At 43.4% G+C, this 22,281-nt stretch overlaps 1 long non-coding RNA gene across 4 annotated transcripts; it reads right to left on the bottom strand.

The window, feature by feature from the left end:
* Positions 1–14,142: 14,142 nt before the first annotated feature.
* On the bottom strand, positions 14,143–21,675 carry LOC308481056. 4 transcript variants are annotated; one of them, XR_013988431.1, is made up of 4 exons: positions 21,331–21,675; positions 19,809–20,149; positions 19,330–19,586; positions 14,143–17,159 (listed from the first exon to the last, which is right to left on the bottom strand). It is a non-coding gene; the product is annotated as an uncharacterized lncRNA (long non-coding RNA). The 4 variants fall into 4 exon arrangements; XR_013988433.1 differs by lacking the exon at positions 21,331–21,675 and having other exon boundaries at positions 14,143–15,430; positions 16,573–17,159; positions 19,809–21,324; XR_013988434.1 differs by lacking the exon at positions 21,331–21,675 and adding an exon at positions 20,592–21,324.
* Between the last annotated feature and the right edge of the window lie 606 nt (positions 21,676–22,281).

Raw genomic sequence — 22,281 nt, 5'->3', positions numbered from 1 at the left:
GGGTTGTCTTTCCTGGGGCTTTAATTGCAGCATTGCCACACAGGAAAGTGGTAATTTGAAATACCACTTCTAAGATGATTTGAAGAATGAGAGGATGCATGAAAACAGCCCTTGGTCGCCTCAAAATTTAGGCAAGCATGACAAAAATTTTTTTCCTTACCTCACCATTATAATTTCACCAGGATGCATTTTCCCCCATATTAAATGTTGGAAAACAGTAGAAAAGAGATGGGACAGGTTGTTGTTTTTTTGTACAGTATTACCCAGAACAGTAACTAAATAACAGTCTAAAATGTTGGATGTGTCATCTTCTCACTGATTGCTTGACAGCTTGCAATGTGTTCCCACCTATACAGTACAAGTTGGAAATATGTTCCAGAATTAATTGCTAAACTAATATTAGCCATTAAAAAGGATAATGTCCCGAAACATTTAATGCGTTAATATAATTGCAACAAAGTAGATTTTGGTTTCTTATTAGATATTGCCTTCCAACTGATGGAACCGATGGATCGTTGACTTAGTCCAAATTGCACAATGAGCTAGGAATGCCAGAAAGGAAGACCTGGGCATCCAAATGACAAAGATATTTCACTTAACGGTTCAGTTTCAGGACAAAGAGGCCTTTCCTTTTCCACATAGAAAAATAATAAATGAAAGCAATGACTGCTCTAAGATAATTTTTGTATCAGCTGTGCCAATACTCAAAAGACTCAAGCACATTTTTGACATTTGCCTGAACATGCAAGGGTTAAAAGTATGGGGAGTGCATGTTGGGGGTGCACACAAGCCCTGTTCTCAATGTGACCATGTTTGGGAATACTTCTCAGACCTTCATGAATTAGCTGTGAAGGGGATTTCTATACATTTTCAACTGGAGGAGCTTTGAAGTCTCCATGTGACTGAGAATCCTGATAAGGATTCCTGATTCTGCAGAGGCTTCTCAGTGTGTTCAGCTGAACATGCGTAGAAACACCCTTCAGACCTTCGCAGACTCAATTCATGACAGTCTGCATGAATGGAAACTTTGAGAGTGCGGATTGTTTATATGTGCCCCCAACTCTTTTAACTCCTGTATGTTCAGATGAATGACTGAAGATGTGAGTGGCTGCTTCTTTCCGCTGCTGCCCAGAATGGTGACTGTTGTATAGTCAGCTAGAAAACATTGTTGATGAAGTTGCTGCTGGGAGACCAGTCAAATGATGACTTATGGTAAAATGGCTATGATTTCAGAGCTCAGCCAGTTGGAAGTGTCCATCCTCAAGAGCTGTGGCTAGAGAGGGGGTGTAGCTCAGGGACATTTCTAAGAGCCAATCAGAGATGGCTGAATTTTTTAATCTGTTTATATTGTTTATACTGTGACATAATTAGTTGTACCCTGAAAGCTTTCAATAAATAAAGGGGTGAGTAAATGGGGTAGTTTGACCCTGAATTCCAAGAAACCAACTTCCTAAAACATTCCTGCTTACTAGTGCACCACATGAACAAAAATGCTTCTTAGATTGTGCTTCCTAGAATACAAAGACACAGGGCTCCCCTTGGAAGCTCCTTAGAGGTTCTTCAGGGAATAATTATATATATAAAAGATTCTCTCAGAAAAGAAAGTTCTCTTAGTATCTCAAGTACCCTCTTTGCCTCATCATATGCGGGAGAAAGTAGCATAGAGACAGGATAAAGGATATGAAGTAACCACTTGAGAAGGCAAGCTTTCTTTCTTAAAATATTGAATTTTGTCTGTGTAGTAATCATAGTTTTTAGCAAGTTGGTTTTAAATGAGGCAGAGAATGCTGCTTTAAATATTCATCCTAATGCTTGATTTCTATCTAAATCTAATTTTGGAGGATAGCTGCTTTATACAACTAGAAAATTTATGGAAATCCTTTATATAAATCAGATGATTTAGATTTTAATCCCATTACAATCAGCAGGAGTTTTTAAATCCCTAGCTGTTGTTTCTGGCTTAGTCCCTGAACCCCCAGCTAATTATCCTAAAATATAATATAAAGGTTAGAAAGTCTGAGAAAACATGTATAGGATTTTTTAAAAGTGTAATTTAGGCATATTTAAAATCAAATCATCCCTGTGGTGTTCGAAATTCATACATTTAAGTACTTCATTCTTGATCCAAAATATATTGGAGATTTGCCTTGAGGGTACTTAATGCTCCTTTGTACATAATGTCTAGATTTTCCTTCTCATCTTCTCAAAGCTTAGAGGCCTTCTTATCTTCTCTGCTTTCATCTTTTCAGACCTTGTTCACATTATGCTGTGGAACATGTTATCCCCTAGTAAACTAATGAAAGAGTATTTTAGTTTGCAACACTTTTTATGAACATGGAGAACTTCTCCCTTGCGATTCCACATTCCTCTTCTATCACAGACTATTAGTGAATGTTTTGGTATGGAATATATTAAAACTGGAAAGAAATACAACAGAGAACAAAAGTGTAGTACTGATTTTGTTATTTATCTTCGTAGTGCTGATGTAACAGAGTCAAAATCTATCTATGCTAATTTCTTGGTTACTTTTCCCCACAGATTTCAGCACTCCAGATTTAGGATCCCTTCTTCAGAGATTTTAAAGTGCTTGTTGACCTTTTGATGGGGAAACAGCCTTTCGTCCTAGTTGAGGTCATGATACATTTTTAAAAAATATTTCTATCCTGCCCTTCCAGTACATCCATATTGTTCAGGATGGCTTACAAGAACAATTAAAATACGAGCCCGTAATAAAATAGAAAATGAACAGTTAGTGTCATATCTTCTATGATGTAATGTTTTTGTGTCAGGACCACTTTTGGAACCCCCCCAAATAGCTCCTGGATAGGACTTATAGCCACATTCTCTGAGCTTCCTTTTGGCTCAACTATTTTCACCACTATCTCGTCTTTTAGATACATGGCTGTTTTGAAAAACAGAACAGCTGCTAGAAATTCATCTAATTCTCTTCTCTCTGAGCAACTCTGAACCAAATTAAATTGGAAACAACAGAGAAATATTGTACACCATTCTGAAGTTCCATAGCTCCTCTTGGGACTCATTCACACAAAACATGTTTTCTGTAAAGGGACAATTTAATTTTGCAATGATTCCCCTGACAGAATTCTTATAAAATGGACTGTAGTAAGAGTATATAGCTAGGAAGCTGTGCACCATTAATTCTAGGAAGGAAAGTAAAATATATGTTCTAGGGAATTTTACTATGTAATTTTCATAGTAATTCTCATAGTAATTTCATAGTAATTTTCACGAGATTTTCTCATGTTGTATGGGAGCCCTGTCTTGAGAATTATCATAGGAGTGATTTTTTTAAGGGTGGCAGAGTGTTTGCTTTTGAGAAAAATAAATGTTTTTATGTATAACCCTGTGCATTTGTCATCAAAATCCACTTACAGTATTTATTTGAAATAAGCTCAAATTACAAGAATAACTGCTGTATTGTAAAGAGTTGATCGAAAGCAAGCCAATGGGGCACATCAAAGGAGGCATATACCATATCTTCAATGGGCCCTGTCTCATTAAGGGCTTAAGGAAGGCATGAATTTATGCCTGGTGTACTATAAATAAGGCTTTGTTTCATGGATGTTGCTTCATTCCATGTAACAGATGACTTTCTGCAACATGTAAAGTATTTCAGTAGGCCGCCTCTCCTGGGATAGCTGCTTTAGCACAGTCCCTTACCCTAGGGCTTCTGATTCCCTCTATTCCACACTTGTTATCAAGAGTAAATCTAGGGCTGCCATACGTCCAGATTGTCCTGAACATTACCATTACATAGGCGGCACATTGTCCTGGTTCTTAGGCAAGTCAATCGAAAAAGCTCAACAATCTTGGGGGGGTTCCTAAAAAAAGCAACCCTAAATCCTAAATCCTCAGATTCCCCCAAAGTCACCTCAGGGGTGTTGGGGAGACCATCAATAAAAGGGCATAAGGATGCCCTGCTTCCCGGCTGTTGGCATGGGCAGGCTTAAGTCTGGCAACCCTGTGGCTTCCTGTGAACGATAGTGGCTGGGTCAACCCAAGATGGTGGAATTCCCTCTCTGGCCGTACCCACTGGGGCTTAGGGAGGTAGCTTGCAGGTGGCGTGGGAGTGAGGGCTGAGCTCCCTCCCATCTCAGGGGGCTGGCTAGTTCAGTCTTTTCCCTTCCTCACCTTGGGGCTTCTCCATCCAGCTTGTTCACTGTCTTTGAGACATAGCTGTCAACTGTCCCTTATTTGGCAGGACAGTCCCTTATCCCAGCACCATGTCCCGCTGCTGTCCCTTATTGATGAGGCTTCATTTGGCTGCTGGCTGGGCTTTCTGCCTTTGGCTCAGAAGGGCTCAGAGGTTGACCATACCTGTGCCCGGAAAATCCCTTATTTTGGCTGCTGATCCCTTATTTTCGAGGCTTCTGGTCCCTTATTTTCAAATCTGTAAGTTGACAGCTATGCTTTGAGAGTTTCTATATCTTCCCTGTCTCCCCACTCTTTGATCTGCCCGAGGCAATGGTGGTGAAGATTGGGGCCTATTTAAAGGGGCATGTTCTGGCAAAGAATCAGTAAACCCTGGCAGCCCAGCACACTAAACCAAAGCTGGTCAATGTGGTACCCTCCAGGTGTGGACTACCATGTCTAGAAGGGAGCAGGTTGTGGAAGATTGCTCTCAACAATGTGGATCAAGGTTTTCCCAGGGAATGCCATCTATATTAAGCTCCAGCCTGAGCTTTGAGAGCAACCAACGAAGTCCTGATCGTACTTGGCAGCGACTGAAAATAATTGTTTCGCCCCACTCATGTTTAGGTTTTCACTTTTGATTTTAGGCATCTGAAACAGGGGGTTTCCTGCTGACTACACTTTGATTGATCGCCTAAGATGTTTGTTTAGCACTGGTTATGTCAGCTGTATTTGGCAGATCTGACTGTCATGGTCTCAGTTCATGCAGGGACTCATTCTGCGGGTGAAGGTTGTTTTTTATTTCTGTTGCATGTGGAAGCTGAAACGCAGCATTGAACTTTGCCAGTGGTGATGCTTCAAGATACAAGGATCGGATATTTGTGAGACAATGCCCAATACAGTATATATATGATGAATTTGTAGTCTTATGAGTACCATTTTTAAGTGATGCTGTTGTCTACTTTTTTATTCGGTGTAAGCATTTTGCTGGTTGTATACATATATTTGAAGATCAAAAAGTGATATAATAGATATGTTTGAATGCTGTACACTTAGGCAATAGACATGACAATAATAACTTTTCAAGGACCTGGCACTGAAAAAATCAAATGAACACATTGTTGGTGCTAACTTGATTTGCCATTCCAGATAAATACATCCACATACTGAATTTCTGGCCCTGGGCAAGGAGACACTAAGTTTTTTATTTGAACAATGTTACTGATGCATTTTGAACAAAACAGAATAATGTAAAGGTATGGAAAGCACATTTACAGAAAGAACAGTGACTTTAGGGAAGCTTTTAATATCTGAAGGACTAATGTATTTTAATATTTTGTTGGAAGCTGCCCAGAGTGGCTGGGGTAACCCAGCCAGATGGGTGGGGTATAAATAATAAATTATTATTATTATTATTATTGTTGTTCTTGTTGTTGTTGTTGTTTTGTTATTGTTATTTATTATATATCATTGCAGATGTCTTACATTAAGAATTGCTTCTGAATTTTATTTGATGTCAGTCACAGATCTTAACCTGAGAAACCCCGAACAGTGATATTGACATAGACAATCCTTTGTAATAATGGGTTTCAAGAGTCTCAAACTGCTGGCCCTTCTGGAAGATGCCCTTACAGCTTTTGTCGTCATTGAACATTTTGCCTGGTTTCTAATTCTGGAGACAAGTATGATTTAGCTCTATACACACACCAGCATCACATGGCTAAATCCAAATGTTTAGCATATTCCCAGGGCTCAGTAGAGACCACGTTCTTTCATGAGTTTCTATAAACAAATGGGTTTAATGAATGTGTCAGGGAACTGCCATCGGAAGGAAGGGAAGTGAAAGGGCTCACACAGGTTGGGAGAGACTCAGCAGCTGAAGAGGGAACCAGTAGGGGGAGAGGAGCTGAGCTGAGGGAAAGGGAGCTGGAGGGATGGCTCAGAGACACTTCCAGCGAAAACAGTGGGGAGGTTTCAGGACCTCCTGTAGGGACACCCACTCCTCGCCGGAAACTGTCACGCAGAGAGTCCAGAAGACGTGTTTCCGTTAAGGAGCTTTTATGTTGGAAGCGATTCCGAAAGCAACCACTGTCGGAATCTGCCAGCGACTGACGGAGCCAGGTTTAAGGGGCTCCGTTACAGACAGAGGTTTGCAAACTTGACCAAACTCTGAGGGACTAGGATTTTACACACAAGCAGCTCATCGTCCCATCACAGCATTCCGACAGTCTTCGTGAGCAGCTTGTGCAGGAGAAGGCATCATGAGCAACCCAGCCGGAACCGGAGAAGCAGGAGCTGGAGCGGGTCCAAGCCTGGAAGAAAGGTACCGGGTGTTGGAGGTCCAGCTAGCGCTGCAGACGGCGAGGCTTGAGGAGAGGAGGGCTCAGGATGCAGACAAAAAGGGGAAAGACACCCAGCTCGTCAGAAAGGTACCAGGATTGGTGCAGAAGTTTGGGGGGGAGCCCAAAGACTATCATGGCTTTCGGACAGAGATGCAATATGCCCTCAATCTGCAGTTTGATGAATTCCCTGACGAGGAATCACGAGTGGCTTTCGTGATTGGGCATCTTGAAAAGGGGGCGAGAGACTGGGTTAGACCCCTGATGGCAGCGAATAGTGACGTCCTAAAGGACACGATGAAGTTCTTTCGCGCCATGGATCTGATGTTTTCCAGCGATATTGAACAGGGAGTGGTCCGCAGACAGTTAATGGCTTGCAAACAGGGGAGCCGATCTGTCCGTGAGTACTGGACTGAGTTCACCATGTTGATCCATAAATTGGGGTGGGATCTATCGGCGGAACCCATTCAAATGCTCTTTGAAGAAGGGCTTTCTTCGGCTGTGAAAGACGAACTTTCCCGGGCGCCCAGGGCGGAGTCTATGGACCAGCTGACCAAATCAGCGCTGACCATAGGAGCGCGCCAGGAGGCGAGAGCATTGGAGAGGCGGGAAGGGAAGGGGGAACGTTGGAAGGAGTTCCGCATTCCAGACATTCCAGAGCCAACTTTCCCGCCGGCAGAGCCGATGGAAATCGGAACAGCGCGCGCGCGCGCAGTTTCAAAGCCCAGTGAGGGGGGAAAGAAGGAGGGAAAAGGCGCCCGGAAATGCTATCTCTGCCAACAGCCAGGTCACTTTGCCAGAGTCTGCCCCCAGAGGAAGGAATGGCAAGGGATGGTAGGAGCTGTGGAGGGAAGAGAGGAAGAAATACCGAAGCAAGTAAAAGCCAACGCCTGGCTGCCACCGTCGGGGCACAGCAGCCAGGCCAAAGAGCAGTGAAAGTGCCCACGCCAGAACCTCCTAAACCCGCCCTAGTGATAGAAGTGGCGCTAGAGCTGCCAAACGGACACCCTCTAAAGATAAAGGCGCTGTTGGACTCAGGCAGCTCCTGCAATTTCATGAGCAAAGAGTTTGCAGCTGAACACCAGATACAGACGATCCCTTTAAGCAACCCCCTGCAGGTGACCACGATCGATGGCAGGGAGCTGTTGGGAGGAGAAGTCAGCTTGCAGACCGTCCCAATGATAATGAAGGTGGCAAGGCACACCGAACTGATAGCGTTTAATGTGGCCACCTTGGGAGGAGCTCCCATTATATTGGGGATGAGCTGGCTAGCGTTACATGATCCGCTGGTGGGCTGGCATCAGAGAGTGGTTTCTTTTGGTTCAGCACATTGCTTAGAACACTGCAAAGAGGGAAAGGGTTTGGCAGGGGCCCAAGCCACCCTAGCAGGGACTGAAGTAACGGAGAACGTGAAGGTACCACGACAATACGCAGATCTCCGCGACGTCTTCAGCGAAAGGGAAGCTGACCAACTACCCCCGCATAGACCCTTTGACTGTCAAATCAATTTACTCCCTGGGGCACAGCTCCCTGTAGGCAAGCTGTACGCCATGTCAGACAGAGAGATGCAGGAGCTAAGAGAGTTCATTGACAAGAACCTGAAGAGAGGGTTCATCAGAGAGTCCAGGGCGGTGGGGGGCAGCCCAGTGTTTTTTGTGGATAAAAAAAACACGAACAAGCCGAGGCTTGTGTGTGACTTCAGGGCCTTAAATGCAGTGTCAGAACCAGTGGCTTTCCCTATGCCCAGGATTGACGACATTTTGACAAGGGTCAGGAAGGGAAAGATTTTTACTAAACTGGACCTAAGGGGGGCGTACAACCTGATACGAATAAGGAAGGGGGATGAATGGAAAACCACCATGTTCACCCCTTTGGGGGCATTTGAATATTTAGTGATGCCCTTCGGCCTACAAGGAGGCTCCGCGTGCTTTCAATCGTTTATGAACCACGTCCTGGGGCCTTTGCTTTACAAGAATTGTGTGGCCTTCTTAGACGACGTGTTGGTGTATTCTGAGAATGAGGAGCAGCATGTGAGAGACGTCAGAGAAGTGTTGAGCAGGCTGCAAGCCAACTAGCTGTGGGTGAAACTGGAGAAGTGTCAGTTTCATACCAAGGAGGTGGAATTCCTGGGGTATCGCCTGTCAGACAAGGGATTGGCCATGGATCCCGGCAAGGTCCAGGCGGTACTGGAATGGAAAACACCCAAAACAAGGAAGGATGTGCAGAGGTTCCTAGGATTTGGGAACTTCTATCGTAAGTTCATCCGAAACTTTGCCCACCTGACGGCGCCCATTACGGACTGTCTCAGCAGTAAGAAGAAGTTCGTTTGGACTGAGGAGGCGGAGCGAGCATTTGAGGAACTAAAAAGGGCCTTCGCCTCGGAACAACAACTCCTGCATGTGGATTTACAAAAACCGATGAGAGTGGAAACTGACGCATCAGACAGAGCTATTGGGGCGGTGCTTCTGCAGCCAGGGAAGGAGGAGTCAGAGTGGAGACCGTGTGCCTTTTTTTCGCGAAAGCTGAACAAATCCGAGAGGAACTACACGGTGTATGACCGAGAACTACTAGCCATTCATGAGGCGTTCCGGAGATGGAGGCACCTGCTAATTGGCGCACAACATAAGGTGCAAGTGTGCACTGACCACAAGAACCTAGAGTATTGGAGGACGGCACGAGTGCTCAACCAACGGCAAGTGAGATGGGCCCAGGAGTTCTCCAAATTTAACTTTGAGATTTGTTACGTGCCAGGCCCAGAGAACATTAGGGCGGACGCTCTCTCACGCAAACCTGAATATTTGGAGGGGGAGGGAGCACCCGAAGAGAGACATGTCATTCCAGAGGACCGCTGGGTGTGTGGGGCGGCATTGGTGGGACAAAGAGAACTGGTAGAGGAAACAGAGAATGATGAATACGCCAAGAATAAGCTCAGAGGTCTTAGGGGTGAGGGAGAGGAACCAGGGGGTTTCGAGGAAAGAAATGGAGCTTTGTATTACAAAGGGGCACTGTATATCCCTGAAGGAGACTTAAGGGGGAGGGTACTCAAGCAGTTGCACGACAGCCCCACGGCGGGGCATTTTGGACAACACAAAACCATGTGGTTGGTCACCAGGGAATTTTGGTGGCCTAAGGTGAGGGAAGATGTACGGGAGTATGTAAGAGGGTGTGAGCAATGCCAGCGAGCCAAAGGGGAGAGGCGGGCACCGGCGGGGCTATTAGAACCCTTACCAACCCCAGAACGACCTTGGGAGGCAGTGTCGATAGATTTTATGACTGATCTGCCGAAGTCCAAGGGGAAAACAGCCATCATGGTGGTGGTAGACCTACTAACAAAGATGTGCCACTTTGTAGCCTGCTCGCATGCAGTCACGGCGGAAGAGACAGCGAAGTTATTTGTAGAACACATTTTTAGGTTGCACGGGGTGCCATTGAGGGTGGTCTCAGACCGAGGAAAACAATTTACTTCCAGGTTCTGGAGGAAGCTCATGAGCTTACTGCAGGTGGAGGTCAACTTTTCGACTGCCCGGCACCCTGAAACCAACGGGCAGGCGGAAAGAGCAAACGGGGTCCTCCAGCAATACCTGAGGTGTTATGTCAATGACAGAGAGAATGACTGGGTAGAAAAGTTGGCGCTGGCGGAATTTGCCTACAACAATGCCGAGAATGTGTCCACAGGGATGAGCCCCTTCTTGGCTAATTATGGGTGTCATCCCAGGGCTTTCCCAGGGGGAGAAGGGGAGAGATGGGGTGTCCCGGCAGCCGAGCATTTTGTAGAAGAAATGGAAGCAATCCATCGTCAGCTCCAACTCAACTTAGAAAGGGCGAAGGAAGAATACAAGAGGCAGGCAGACAAGAACCGAAGGGAAGGTGAAACCATAAGGGTGGGAGATAGGGTGTGGCTGTCAACCCAAGGGTTGCCGTTCAAAGGAGGTTGTAAGAAATTAAGACCCAGGAGATTGGGTCCCTTTGAGGTCATTCAACAGGTCAACCCAGTGGCTTTCAGGCTCCGGTTACCCAACCACATGAAACTGCACCCAGTATTTCACAGGTCGTTACTGTCACCGTATGAGGGGGGACGAGAAGGGATGGCCACTCGGGGACCGGTCATAGAAGAAAGGGAATGCAGCAGCCATGTGGCAGAAATCCTCGACGCCAGATGGAAGGGGGATCAGGTGGAGTATTTGGTAGCGTGGGAAGGAGAACCGGAGTCAGAAAACACTTGGGTAATGGCAGAAGATATCAATGACGAGGTATTGATAGAAACGTTCCATCAAAGGTTCCCAAGGAAACCTCAGCCTGTGGAGAGGTTCCGGAGGGAATACTTTGGGACCACCGATGAGGAGGAGGAGTTGGAAAGATTCTCGGACTCGGAAGGGGAAGGGGAGATGGACTCTGAGGAGGAGGAGTACTTCGAGACCAGGAACCGCAACAGGTGGAGAGAAGTGTTCGGGACATCGGAAGATGAAGGAAGTTCATTCCGGGGTTTTGCCTCCTCACCGCCCGTAGAGGAGGGGGCGAGAGGGGATGAAGGGGGCCCTGGAGGGGAGGTGGATGTCAGGGAACTGCCATCGGAAGGAAGGGAAGTGAAAGGGCTCACACAGGTTGGGAGAGACTCAGCAGCTGAAGAGGGAACCAGTAGGGGGAGAGGAGCTGAGCTGAGGGAAAGGGAGCTGGAGGGATGGCTCAGAGACACTTCCAGCGAAAACAGTGGGGAGGTTTCAGGACCTCCTGTAGGGACACCCACTCCTCGCCGGAAACTGTCACGCAGAGAGTCCAGAAGACGTGTTTCCGTTAAGGAGCTTTTATGTTGGAAGCGATTCCGAAAGCAACCACTGTCGGAATCTGCCAGCGACTGACGGAGCCAGGTTTAAGGGGCTCCGTTACAGACAGAGGTTTGCAAACTTGACCAAACTCTGAGGGACTAGGATTTTACACACAAGCAGCTCATCGTCCCATCACAGAATGCATACGTATATTTTCTTCCCTTCCGATTAGATGACTCATGAGCCTCGAAAAATTACTTATTAACATTTATGGCAACTTCCTTCTCTGACTAAAGGCTTTTACATTAAGAAGTCATTAACTTTAATTTCCTTTTCCATAATTAAAGGTTTATAATACCGCATCACCTAACAAGTAAAAAAGCCATGTGTCATATTAATATTGCATGATAACGATTCATTACATGATAATGATTCAAAGCATGAACACTGGAAGTCAGGGTCTCTGGAAAAAATGACTCAGTTTAATTCCTAAGCTTGCTCATTTCTTGCTGTTTCTCTGTAATTCTTGCCTGCATTTAGTACTACCTTTCTGTTGTATCCCCATGTCTGTGCCTTTTGCCTTAATTATAAAATTTGCAGGGGGGTGTCTGATAAAAGTAATCCTAAATTTCATATTTTAGTAATATAGCCCACATCAAAGAAAAATATGAAACTTCTGACTCAAGTCAATCACTCTAGTTACAATTAAATAAGAAGAAATGAGAGGCTAGGATTTGCTTTAATCATAGCCTGAATCTCTGAAAGATTGAATAATAATATACCTGAATTCTCAGTAATCGTTGATGAGAGTGGGAAAAGATCTTTATCTGCAAATTGGTCATGCATTTGGACAGGAACTGCATTTCTAAGCTTGCTTGCATCCATTTCTATGGTATTTTCTAAATCTGGAACAGCTTGAGGGAGACCATGGGGTGGTATTCAGCTGAGTTGTACTCAGAGTAGGCCTACCAAAATTAATGGACCCAAAATGATTATTTTCAGTGAACCTACCGGTACTTTGAGCAAAACCCAGCTGACTACCATTCCCATAAAGGAAGGACATGTTGCCAATTCTGAATCATCATGCCAATGTATCTTAGATCAGTGGGATGGCCTCTTTAAGAAGATAGATCTATTTACAGGAGGCCCATAAGAGCTTCCCAGCATACATGCAGAGAGTATGGTACATATCTAACCTTTGTCAGATTGTATTATATCCATTGTTCCATTATCTTCCCATTCCCATCATTGCTGATCAACTGAAATGTTTAATTACATCTTAATATGGTTATAAAATAGTTTCACCAGAAGCTTTTTATGATCAAAGGCCTGAAAAGAAACTCTTGAAGAAATAAAGCTGTAAGTAGCATCCAATTTTCCTATTACTATCAGGAGCGCTGCATTTCATATAACGAAATGCAATAATAAATTATAAAACATTGACTATTAAATTTCCTTTTCACATTCTGCATGCTTTGATATAAGGTTTTGATGTTATTTTTGTGGTGAAATATGACATTATTTGCTTGGCAAAATACACATGACTTTTCATGCTCAGCTACGTTGGAAGAAGACCAATATTTCATTTAAAGGCTATGAAATAGTTTGTGTGCATTGTAAATGGGATTTATCTCTGCCCTTCTATTTATCATGTAGAAACGGAGCATCAGTATTCAGGACTTGCCATTTCCCCTTTATTGGTTACAGAGAAACACAATGGCATTTCACTGAATTATATCCAAATGTTATATGTGAATGGAAGGCTGCTCATGCAACATGCCTTTCTCTCTCTCACCTTGAGCCCTTCTTTTCTACTATACCTGCTGAAAAGTCTCTCTTGAGAATGGAAATGGGGGTTGCACTGGAAGTGTGTGTGGAATTGCTGAAAATAGGGCAGAAGTAGCTTGCAAAATTTCAAAAGTCAGCCAATTTTGAAAATTTGAAATTCAACATTTGTCAAAATTTGACCATCAGCATTTGATGTTGTGATTCGAATTGCAGAACTGAATTTTGATACTTAAATTAAACATTCACGATTATGGTTGAACAAAATTCCATGTCAAGTTTTATCCATCGCAACATGTCAGATACTGTGAAACGCTGGCTACCAACTGTCAACTGCTGATTGCTACATGTCATATGCTGCCCAAATACTGATCGCTATTGTCAGATATCACAAAACGTAGATGCAGATGCAATTTGCAGTCAAATAACACAAATACCCATTCCATTTAGGAGTGCCACAGACATGCAACAATCAGTGATGCACATACTCCCAGCTGCTTAAAAATCATTTACCCAAGCAGGTTAAATGTGGAATTTTGTGGGATTTCCCTTTTTTGGTTGGCAATACTTATGTGGAGCCCTTTCAAACAAGTTGAAATTACATTGACCATAGACAGAAGAGGGAGAGGAGGTTGAATTTAATCCTATCTCTCTTATGCTGAATAATGCACTGGTCAGATTTTAGCTATTCTGATATACAGAGGCTTTGCAAATTCTCGTCTGGTTCTGTCAACTGAAGTGTTCATAGCTTAGCAAATTTGCACTCACAGAGAATATTCAGAGAACAACCACACAAAAGACTTTTTTTGGGGGGGTGGAATTCATTTCATTCTATTATCTATTTTATATTTGAAATATTTGCTTCTGCACTGAGTGCTAGGGGGGAAGATTTTACAGCTCCTGCATCACAGATGTTGAATGAAGGATACCTGGAAACTTTAAAATATTTTGATAATCCTATTGAGTGGCACTTGGTTAAATCCCTGCTGATAAGATATGAAGAAATCAGATATAATTTAATCCAGGATTATCTTTATACAAATGGTTTTTAATCACACAAACCTGTTTGTGTCTCAGTCCCAAAGGAAAACATGAGGCAAAACTGAAATTCAAGAAAATAGTTTAAAGCAAACAGCAACTGCACTAGCAGAGATATGCAACTGGGAACATATTATTATTTTCTTTCAGGAAAAAAAACCAACCAACCATGGTGTAGCAAAGAGGAATTGTTTGCCAGCTAGTCATGGGAAGGAAGAAATATCCACAGGACTGTCTCAAAACACACCCTTTTGTAAGCAGGCATGGTTTTTTGTTTTTTTTATAAAACACAAATGCAAATGAAGCTGATCCTTTCCTGATTGCCCCTATTTTGCATCTGAAAGAGATGTGACTATAAACCACACATGTGAAAATAATGATGGGGAGGGAAAGCCTTTCACACTTCTGTAGGAGTTTAAGCTTGGAAAACCTATGCACTAACATGAAAAAGTAAAAAACAGCTGCAATACCGCCCCCTTTCCATTTTTGCAATCATGCTAAAATGAAAGACACCACTAGGGGCGCGCCCCTGGATATGTTGATTGTGCAGCTATTTCGCAATAGAGACCGGAAATGAGCCATCGAACGCAATCACCCGGCGGTTGCGGTTAACAGCTTAGGCGGCTTCAGAGGCGGGCACCCCACAGAATTTGGCACCCGGGGGTAATGCACCCCTAGCACCCCCAGGTAAAGACGGCCATGTCACAAGGGCAGGGGCTACTTGGGGAAGGAGGAATAATTGAAAATGATCTTCCCACTTCCTCCACTGGTGTTTGGCATGAGGGCAACACTAGTCATCGCAAGTCTTCTGGAGCCATCCCAATGTTTGCTCATACACTTCCCAACCCTGACAACCATTGTCTAAACAGAGAGTGAATCTACACCAGAGCATTCTTCTTCTTCTTCTTCCTATACTGCCCTTCATTCAAAGAGCACAGTGCGGTTTACAATATAAAAACACAAAAATTCATACTAGAGTAGCACTAACCTCCCCATGAGCGTGGTTAATTAGAAAAGATTTATTGCAAAAAAAACCAACAGAGTGCATGGAGCAGTGAACACTGCTGTCCATCCATCAGTGAAGATGTTCCTACTGAGGAGGCTTCTTCCAGCGAAACCAAAAGCAGCCCAGCCTCCACTTGTGATGTGATCTGCCCTGAAGGCCGCCTATTTGACGAGAGTGGGGGCTAAGGGGGTCAGCCCCCTCCCCTTCCTCATTCCCAGACATGGAGCTTCCATCTTCGTTCCCCCTCTCTGAGCTGCAGCTGCTATGCATCTCTGTAATTTGAACTCCACTGGTCGGTTGGCAAACGGCTGTCTGTCTGCCATCAGGGCTGTTTCCAGTCTACATTCCTGAGGGTTTGGGACAGGACTCCTGATTGTACTCATCTAGTCCTGCATTTAACCCCCTCTCTTCCTGTCTGCCTTCTCCCTCTGCCTGTACTTCTTCCCTGGGAGCTGGTGTATTCATGACATTATTCCTTTTTACTTTACTGTTTAGACCGTTTACATTCCAACTCAGTACCTAGAGGTCTGCCATTATGTTTGCTTGTGTCTTTCCCCCTAAAGTCTTGTCTAAAGTTTTGTGTTGTCTTGGTTATCTAAATTATCTACACCCCCCCCGTTTCTCCTTCCCCTGCCCCTCCTACTGCTCCCATTAGGTCCTGTGGAGTGTATGGGTAGTCAAAATCTCTGCCATGTCTTAGCCAGAATTCCTGTGCCTGCTCTTCATTTACCAATCTATATATTTTTTTCTTGTATGTAAAGGAAATTCCTTCTGGGAATTCCTGTCCAAATTTAATATTGACTCTAATCAAGACATTTTGAAGCAAACGGGGAGGTATCTCTCTAAACATAGCTACAGGGTTTCCGTCCACCTCAAGTCTGTTTTCATAATTGTTCTGGACTATAGCATCCTTCAATTTCTTAGAGTTAAAACTTACCAAACAGTCTCCAGACTGTTTCTTAGCCTTTATACTGGACCCTGTAGCAACTGTCCATAGATCCTTCAACATACTCCTGTTCCTCTCCCAACCAATCCGCAATTGTCTTGGCTATGTATTTTTAAAGAACCTGTTCCCCCTCTGCCTCTTATTTGCAGAACATTAGATTTTTATCTAATCTCTAAGACTGCAAGACAATCCTCAAATTTATCCTGTCTGCCAGCTAAACCTCTCATACCCCCTTATTATCTCTTGTTACCCTCTAATTTCTTTGTTCTCTTTTTCAGTTTTCCCAAGTTTTACACAGAAATGTCCAAAGCTTCTAATTTGCTAGACATTTCTGTGACCATCTTTGTGTTCTTCCCCAATTCCGTTACAACTTTTTCATTCTGCTTTTGCATTTGTGTCAGCATCTCATTTTAAAAATCTGACAGAATATACCCTATATTTGACTTTCTTCAGATTGTTTTACTGATGTTTTAATATTCTGTAAACCGCTTTGAGATTTTTCTTAAAAATATAAAGCCGTATAGAAATTAAATACATACATACCTGGGATGCTAGGATAGGAAGCACCCACATGATCCAGCCGGTGGTGCATCAGGGGAGCATCGTTAGATCAGCAGGCACTGTACAAAGGTTGCTTGACTTGGTCCTATGATGCCTTGACAGAGTTCAGAACCAAGCTTATTCACTGAAATCACTACCCAAAAATCCTCCCATGCTAATACTTTGGGAAGTTAGGGATATAGGGAAGAATAGAGGGGCATGATGGTTGCATTGGAAGTTAGCAAGGACACCACAGGGATTTGAACCCCATCCTGGGAACCAGGAGTGCCGACCACCAGTGTCTTTTGCTTTTTTTTTTTTTAAGCAATGCAACAAGGTGAAAAGCAAAACCTGAGGGAACATTCTGCGAATGTTCTCTCAGGAAAGAAAACACCTTATGATGTTAAGATGAGCTCTTTGGAGAGACCTGTGAAGAGACCAGCAGAAAAGAAAATGAGAAAAAGGAGAGGAAAATACAAAAAAAATTGTCTTGAAAACAGACCAGTGAGTGGTGGAATGTGAACTTACCTAAAGCAGCACAGTTGAAATGCAGGTGACTCTCACCTCAGGTACAGTGAACTCTGGGAAACCTAGAATCATAGAATCATAGAATCATAGAGTTGGATGAGACCACAAGGGCCATCGAGTCCAACCCCCTGCCAAGCAGGAAACACCATCAGAGCACTCCTGACATATGGTTGTCAAGCCTCTGCTTAAAGACCTCCAAAGAAGGAGACTCCACCACACTCCTTGGCAGCAAATTCCACTGTCGAACAGCTCTTACTGTCAGGAAGTTCTTCCTAATGTTTAGGTGGAATCTTCTTTCTTGTAGTTTGGATCCATTGCTCCGTGTCCGCTTCTCTGGAGCAGCAGAAAACAACCTTTCTCCCTCCTCTATGTGACATCCTTTTATATATTTGAACATGGCTATCATATCACCCCTTAACCTCCTCTTCTCCAGGCTAAACATGCCCAGCTCCCTTAGCCGTTCCTCATAAGGCATCGTTTCCAGGCCTTTGACCATTTTGGTTGCCCTCCTCTGGACACGTTCCAGTTTGTCAGTGTCCTTCTTGAACTGTGGTGCCCAGAACTGGACACAGTACTCCAGGTGAGGTCTGACCAGAGCAGAATACAGTGGCACTATTACTTCCCTTGATCTAGATGCTATATTCCTATTGATGCAGCCCAGAATTGCATTGGCTTTTTTAGCTGCCGCGTCGCACTGTTGGCTCATGTCAAGTTTGTGGTCAACCAAGACTCCTAGATCCTTTTCACATGTACTGCTCTCAAGCCAGGTGTCACCCATCTTGTATTTGTGCCTCTCATTTTTTTTGCCCAAGTGCAATACTTTACATTTCTCCCTGTTAAAATTCATCTTGTTTGTTTTTGCCCAGTTCTCTAATCTGTCAAGGTCGTTTTGAAGTGTGATCCTGTCCTCTGGGGTGTTAGCCACCCCTCCCAGTTTGGTGTCATCTGCAAATTTGATCAGGATGCCCTTGAGTCCATCATCCAAGTCGTTGATAAAGATGTTGAATAAGACCGGGCCCAAGACAGAACCCTGTGGCACCCCACTAGTCACTCTTCTCCAGGATGAAGAGGAACCATTGATGAGCACCCTTTGGGTTCGGTCAGTCAGCCAGTTACAAATCCACTGAGTGGTAGCATAGTCAAGACCGCATTTTACCAGCTTCTTTACAAGAATATCATGGGGCACCTTGTCAAATGCCTTGCTGAAATCAAGGTAGGCTACATCCACTGCGTTCCCTTCATCTACCAGGCTTGTAATTCTGTCAAAAAACGAGATCAGGTTAGTCTGACATGACTTATTTTTCAGAAATCCATGCTGACTATTGGTGATCACAGCATTCCTTTCTAGGTGCTCAGAGACTGATTCCTTATTGATCTGCTCCAGAATCTTCCCTGGTATTGATGTCAGACTGACTGGGCGGTAATTATTTGGGTCCTTTCTTTTCCCCTTTTTGAAAATAGGGACAACATTTGCCCTCCTCCAGTCTGCTGGGACTTCGCCTGTTCTCCAGGAATTCTCAAAGATGACTGCCAGTGGTTCTGAGATCACATCTGCCAGTTCTTTTAATACTCTTGGATGCAGTTCATCTGGCCCTGGAGACTTGAATACATCTAAACTAGCCAAGTATTCTTGTACTATCTCCTTAGTTATTCTGGGCTGTGTTTCCTCTGCTGAATCATTTGCTCCAAATTCTTCAGGTCGGGCATTGTTTTCTTTATCGGAGTAGACTGAGGCAAAGAAGGCATTGAGGAGTTCAGCCCTTTCTGTGTCCCCTGTTTGCATTTCACCATCTTCTCCTCTGAGTGACCCCACTGTTTCTTTGTTCTTCCTTTTGCTACAAACATACCCATAAAAGCCTTTTTTGTTGCTTTTAACCTCTCTAGCAAGCCTGAGTTCATTCTGTGCTTTAGCTTTTCTGACTTTGTGTCTACACGTGCTGACTATTTGTTTGAATTCCTCTTTGGTGGTTTCCCCCCTTTTCCATTTTTTGTACACATCCTTTTTTAATCTTAACTCAGTTAAAAGTTCTTTAGATAGCCACCCTGGCTTCTTTAGGCACCTTCCATGTTTCCGTCTCATTGGTATTGCCTGACGTTGTGCTTTTAGTATCTCCCTCTTAACAAACTCCCAGCCATCATGAACTCCCTTTCCTTTTAGTATTACTGTCCATGGGATCTCACCCAGCACTTCCCTAAGTTTTATAAAGTCGGCTTTCTTAAAGTCAAGAAAACCTGAAGAAAAGAGGAGCTGGAACAAAAGAAGAAGTGTTCTCCCACCTGCAGGTGAACCTCATTGTGGTGGCACAGAGTAGGGCCTCTTCTGACAACTCAGTCATGCAACCTGAAAGAGTCTTAGCACAGTGAATTGCAGATGGAACAGAATAGAGATTTTCTCCCTAGCCAAACAAGGCATACTCACCTAAATGTCCTTCAGTCATGGAATACCATTTTGACTGCCATTTTTGTTTGAAGCTGGATGAGCCATTGATCTACAGGGGCACAACAGAGAGATGAGATTCAGACGTAAACCTCTGTGTGGAAAGAAGGAAGATTGTTCACCCTTTTGTTTGTCCATCTGAGGGTGTGTCTTGTGGTTCCCCCTTTTTTGGTCTGCGATCTAGTGTCACTAGTTTGTCCCCAGCCACCTTCCACCAATTCTACAGAAAATGAGTTTTTTAAAACAACAACAACAACAAAACAGCTTTTCTTACCACCATGATTTCTGGGACTCTGCTGGAAGAGCTGGCTTCAGTTGATGTTTGGGAGCTCCTTGGGGAGACCTGTGAAGAGACCAGCAGAAAAGAAAATGAGAAAAAGGAGAGACCAATACGAAAAACATTGTCTTGAACAAAGACCACTGAGTGGCGGAATGCAACTTACCTAAAGCAGCATAGTCGAAATGCAGGTGACTCTCACCTCAGGTACAGTGAACTCTGGGAAACCTGAAGAAAAGAGGAGCTGGAACAAAAGAAGAAGTGTTCTCCTACCTACAAGTGAGCCTCATTGTGGTGACACAGAATAGGGCCTCTTCTGACAACTGAGTCACCGCAACCTGAAAGAGTTTTAGCACAAAGAGTTGCAGAAGGAACACAACATAAATTTTCTTCCCAGCCAAGCAAGGGATACTCACTAAGATGTCCTTCAAGCATAATGTATACAACTATATTGCTGCTATCATTGTGATGTAGCATTTAGGGTTTACTTGTGAGGTATCTGAGCCTGTCATCGCCTCTGAAAATACAAGAGTAACCCTGTGAGGTAGGTTAGGCTGAGAGATAGAGAGTTTCATGGCAGAGTGAGGATTTGAACTCTAGTCTCCCAGTTCCTAATCCTTCACTCTTGCCATTCCACTCTTTCAGGAACTTCCCTCAGAGAAAGCACTTTCCCACAGGATCCTGGACTTGCCATGTCCCTGAGCAGTCACTCTCCAGCCGCCATCAGCAGGTTCATCCTCAAAATGCTTTATTTGCTTTTTCAGCAAGTTTTTATCTTACCTGTCTTTCTCTCCTTCCAAGGCAACCTGAGCCAACATGAAAGTAGAAGGAGCGGTTTTGTCCTCTCCCTTCTTCTTTGCTTCCTGCCCTCTCCACTTGCATATTTCTAGCTTCAGCAACAACCCCCCCAACTTTTTCTTCATGAAATGCCTTCTCTAGTTGCCTGTTTAAAGAAATGCCTTCTATTTTCCCTACTCCTTTTCTCTCTGCTTTAAGCAGGCTTCTTTTCATCCGAAGACTAATTAGTTTGAAAGGTAAATAAAACTTGTTTCCCCCCCGCTTCACATTCCTTCATTTAGCTTCATTTTCTCTTGGCTTTTCCAGTTAAGTCCCCCCCCCCCCTTGATTCTCTTTAACATCTCCATCTTGGTATTTTTCTGAGTTTTCAAGTTTAAATTTTGCTTGGCTAAACTCTTTTTGGGGGGACTTTCTCAAGGTCCACCATCTGTCTACAATTTACTGTCCCTGTGAAATTAGGATTAAGTCTTATTTGATCTTCTATTTTCCTTCGGTTTCCTTTTAATTTAAAATTTAATGCCTCTCCTAACACTTTTTAGGGACAAATACCTGATTAAGATATATGTGTGTAGTATTTGAAATCAACCACAGTAGAGATCACAGGTGAAAATTACCTGTGTCCCTTTTTAAAGTTGTAAATGATGAATTTCAGCAGAGTGAAATCTCTTCATTTACTCTTAAAAAAATAAAAAATCCCAATAGTTTTGAAAAACAGTCTAACCTAAGTTGGTTTGTTGCCTTTTGAAACCTATTTCATCTTCCCCAGCCTCCCTCTCCTAATCCCTCTGCCCATTAGCTCCTTCAGCTCTGACTAGTGAGAGGGTTAAAACCAGTACAATAGCCAGGGACAGGCTCACTCACTGGAATGCGGCTCGCTCCTTCCACCACCTGTTGGTCATAAGAATACATAAAATAGTCCCTTGCAGCATTAATACAGTGGATGTAAATGTCTTTTTTTTCTTTTTAAAATAATTTTTATTATTTATTATTTTGAGGTTTTATGTTCATCACAATAACATTGTCTCAAACAGAAAAAGAAATACAGTTCCCTGCCCGCCCCCCGCCCTGCAACTTCCCTCAACTTTCTCTTCTGGTTTGTTACGCAATAACATCTCCTGCTTATTTTCATACCTTACATTCTTCCAATTGAGTATCTTATATTCTTATCATTTTTCTTTTCCCCCGTACTTATTTTTAAATTACTTCTAATATTTTTCTATTTTCCAATTATTACATCTTACTCTCTATCTTTGTTTTGTTGATTGTAAGTGTTTACTCAAACCCTGCTAGTGAGTCCACTTCTTTATAATGTTTCTGTAGATACAACATAAATGGCTCCCAATCTTTTAAAAAGTCTCTATTGTCCTTATCTCTCAGTTTTCCAGTTAGCTTCTCCATTTCAGCATCCTCCATCAGTTTCTCTTGCCATTCTTCTTTAGTTGGTATCTTATTGTCTTTCCATTTTTTGGGCTAGTAATATCCTAGCCGCTGTTGTGGCATACATGAATTATAATTTCTTCTGATATTTTGGCAAGTCTTGACCTGTAATGCCTAGCAGGAAAGCTTCTGGTCTCTTAACAAACGTTATCGTAAACATTCTTTTCATTTCATTATAAATCATTTCCCAGAATTTTTTGATTATTTTACAATTCCACCACATATGAAAAAACAT

This window comes from Podarcis pityusensis, assembly GCF_964106645.2.
Source record: "Podarcis pityusensis genome assembly, chromosome: 7".
Classification (NCBI taxonomy): Eukaryota; Metazoa; Chordata; class Lepidosauria; order Squamata; family Lacertidae; genus Podarcis; species Podarcis pityusensis.
This window is presented reverse-complemented; position numbering and strand designations above follow the sequence as displayed.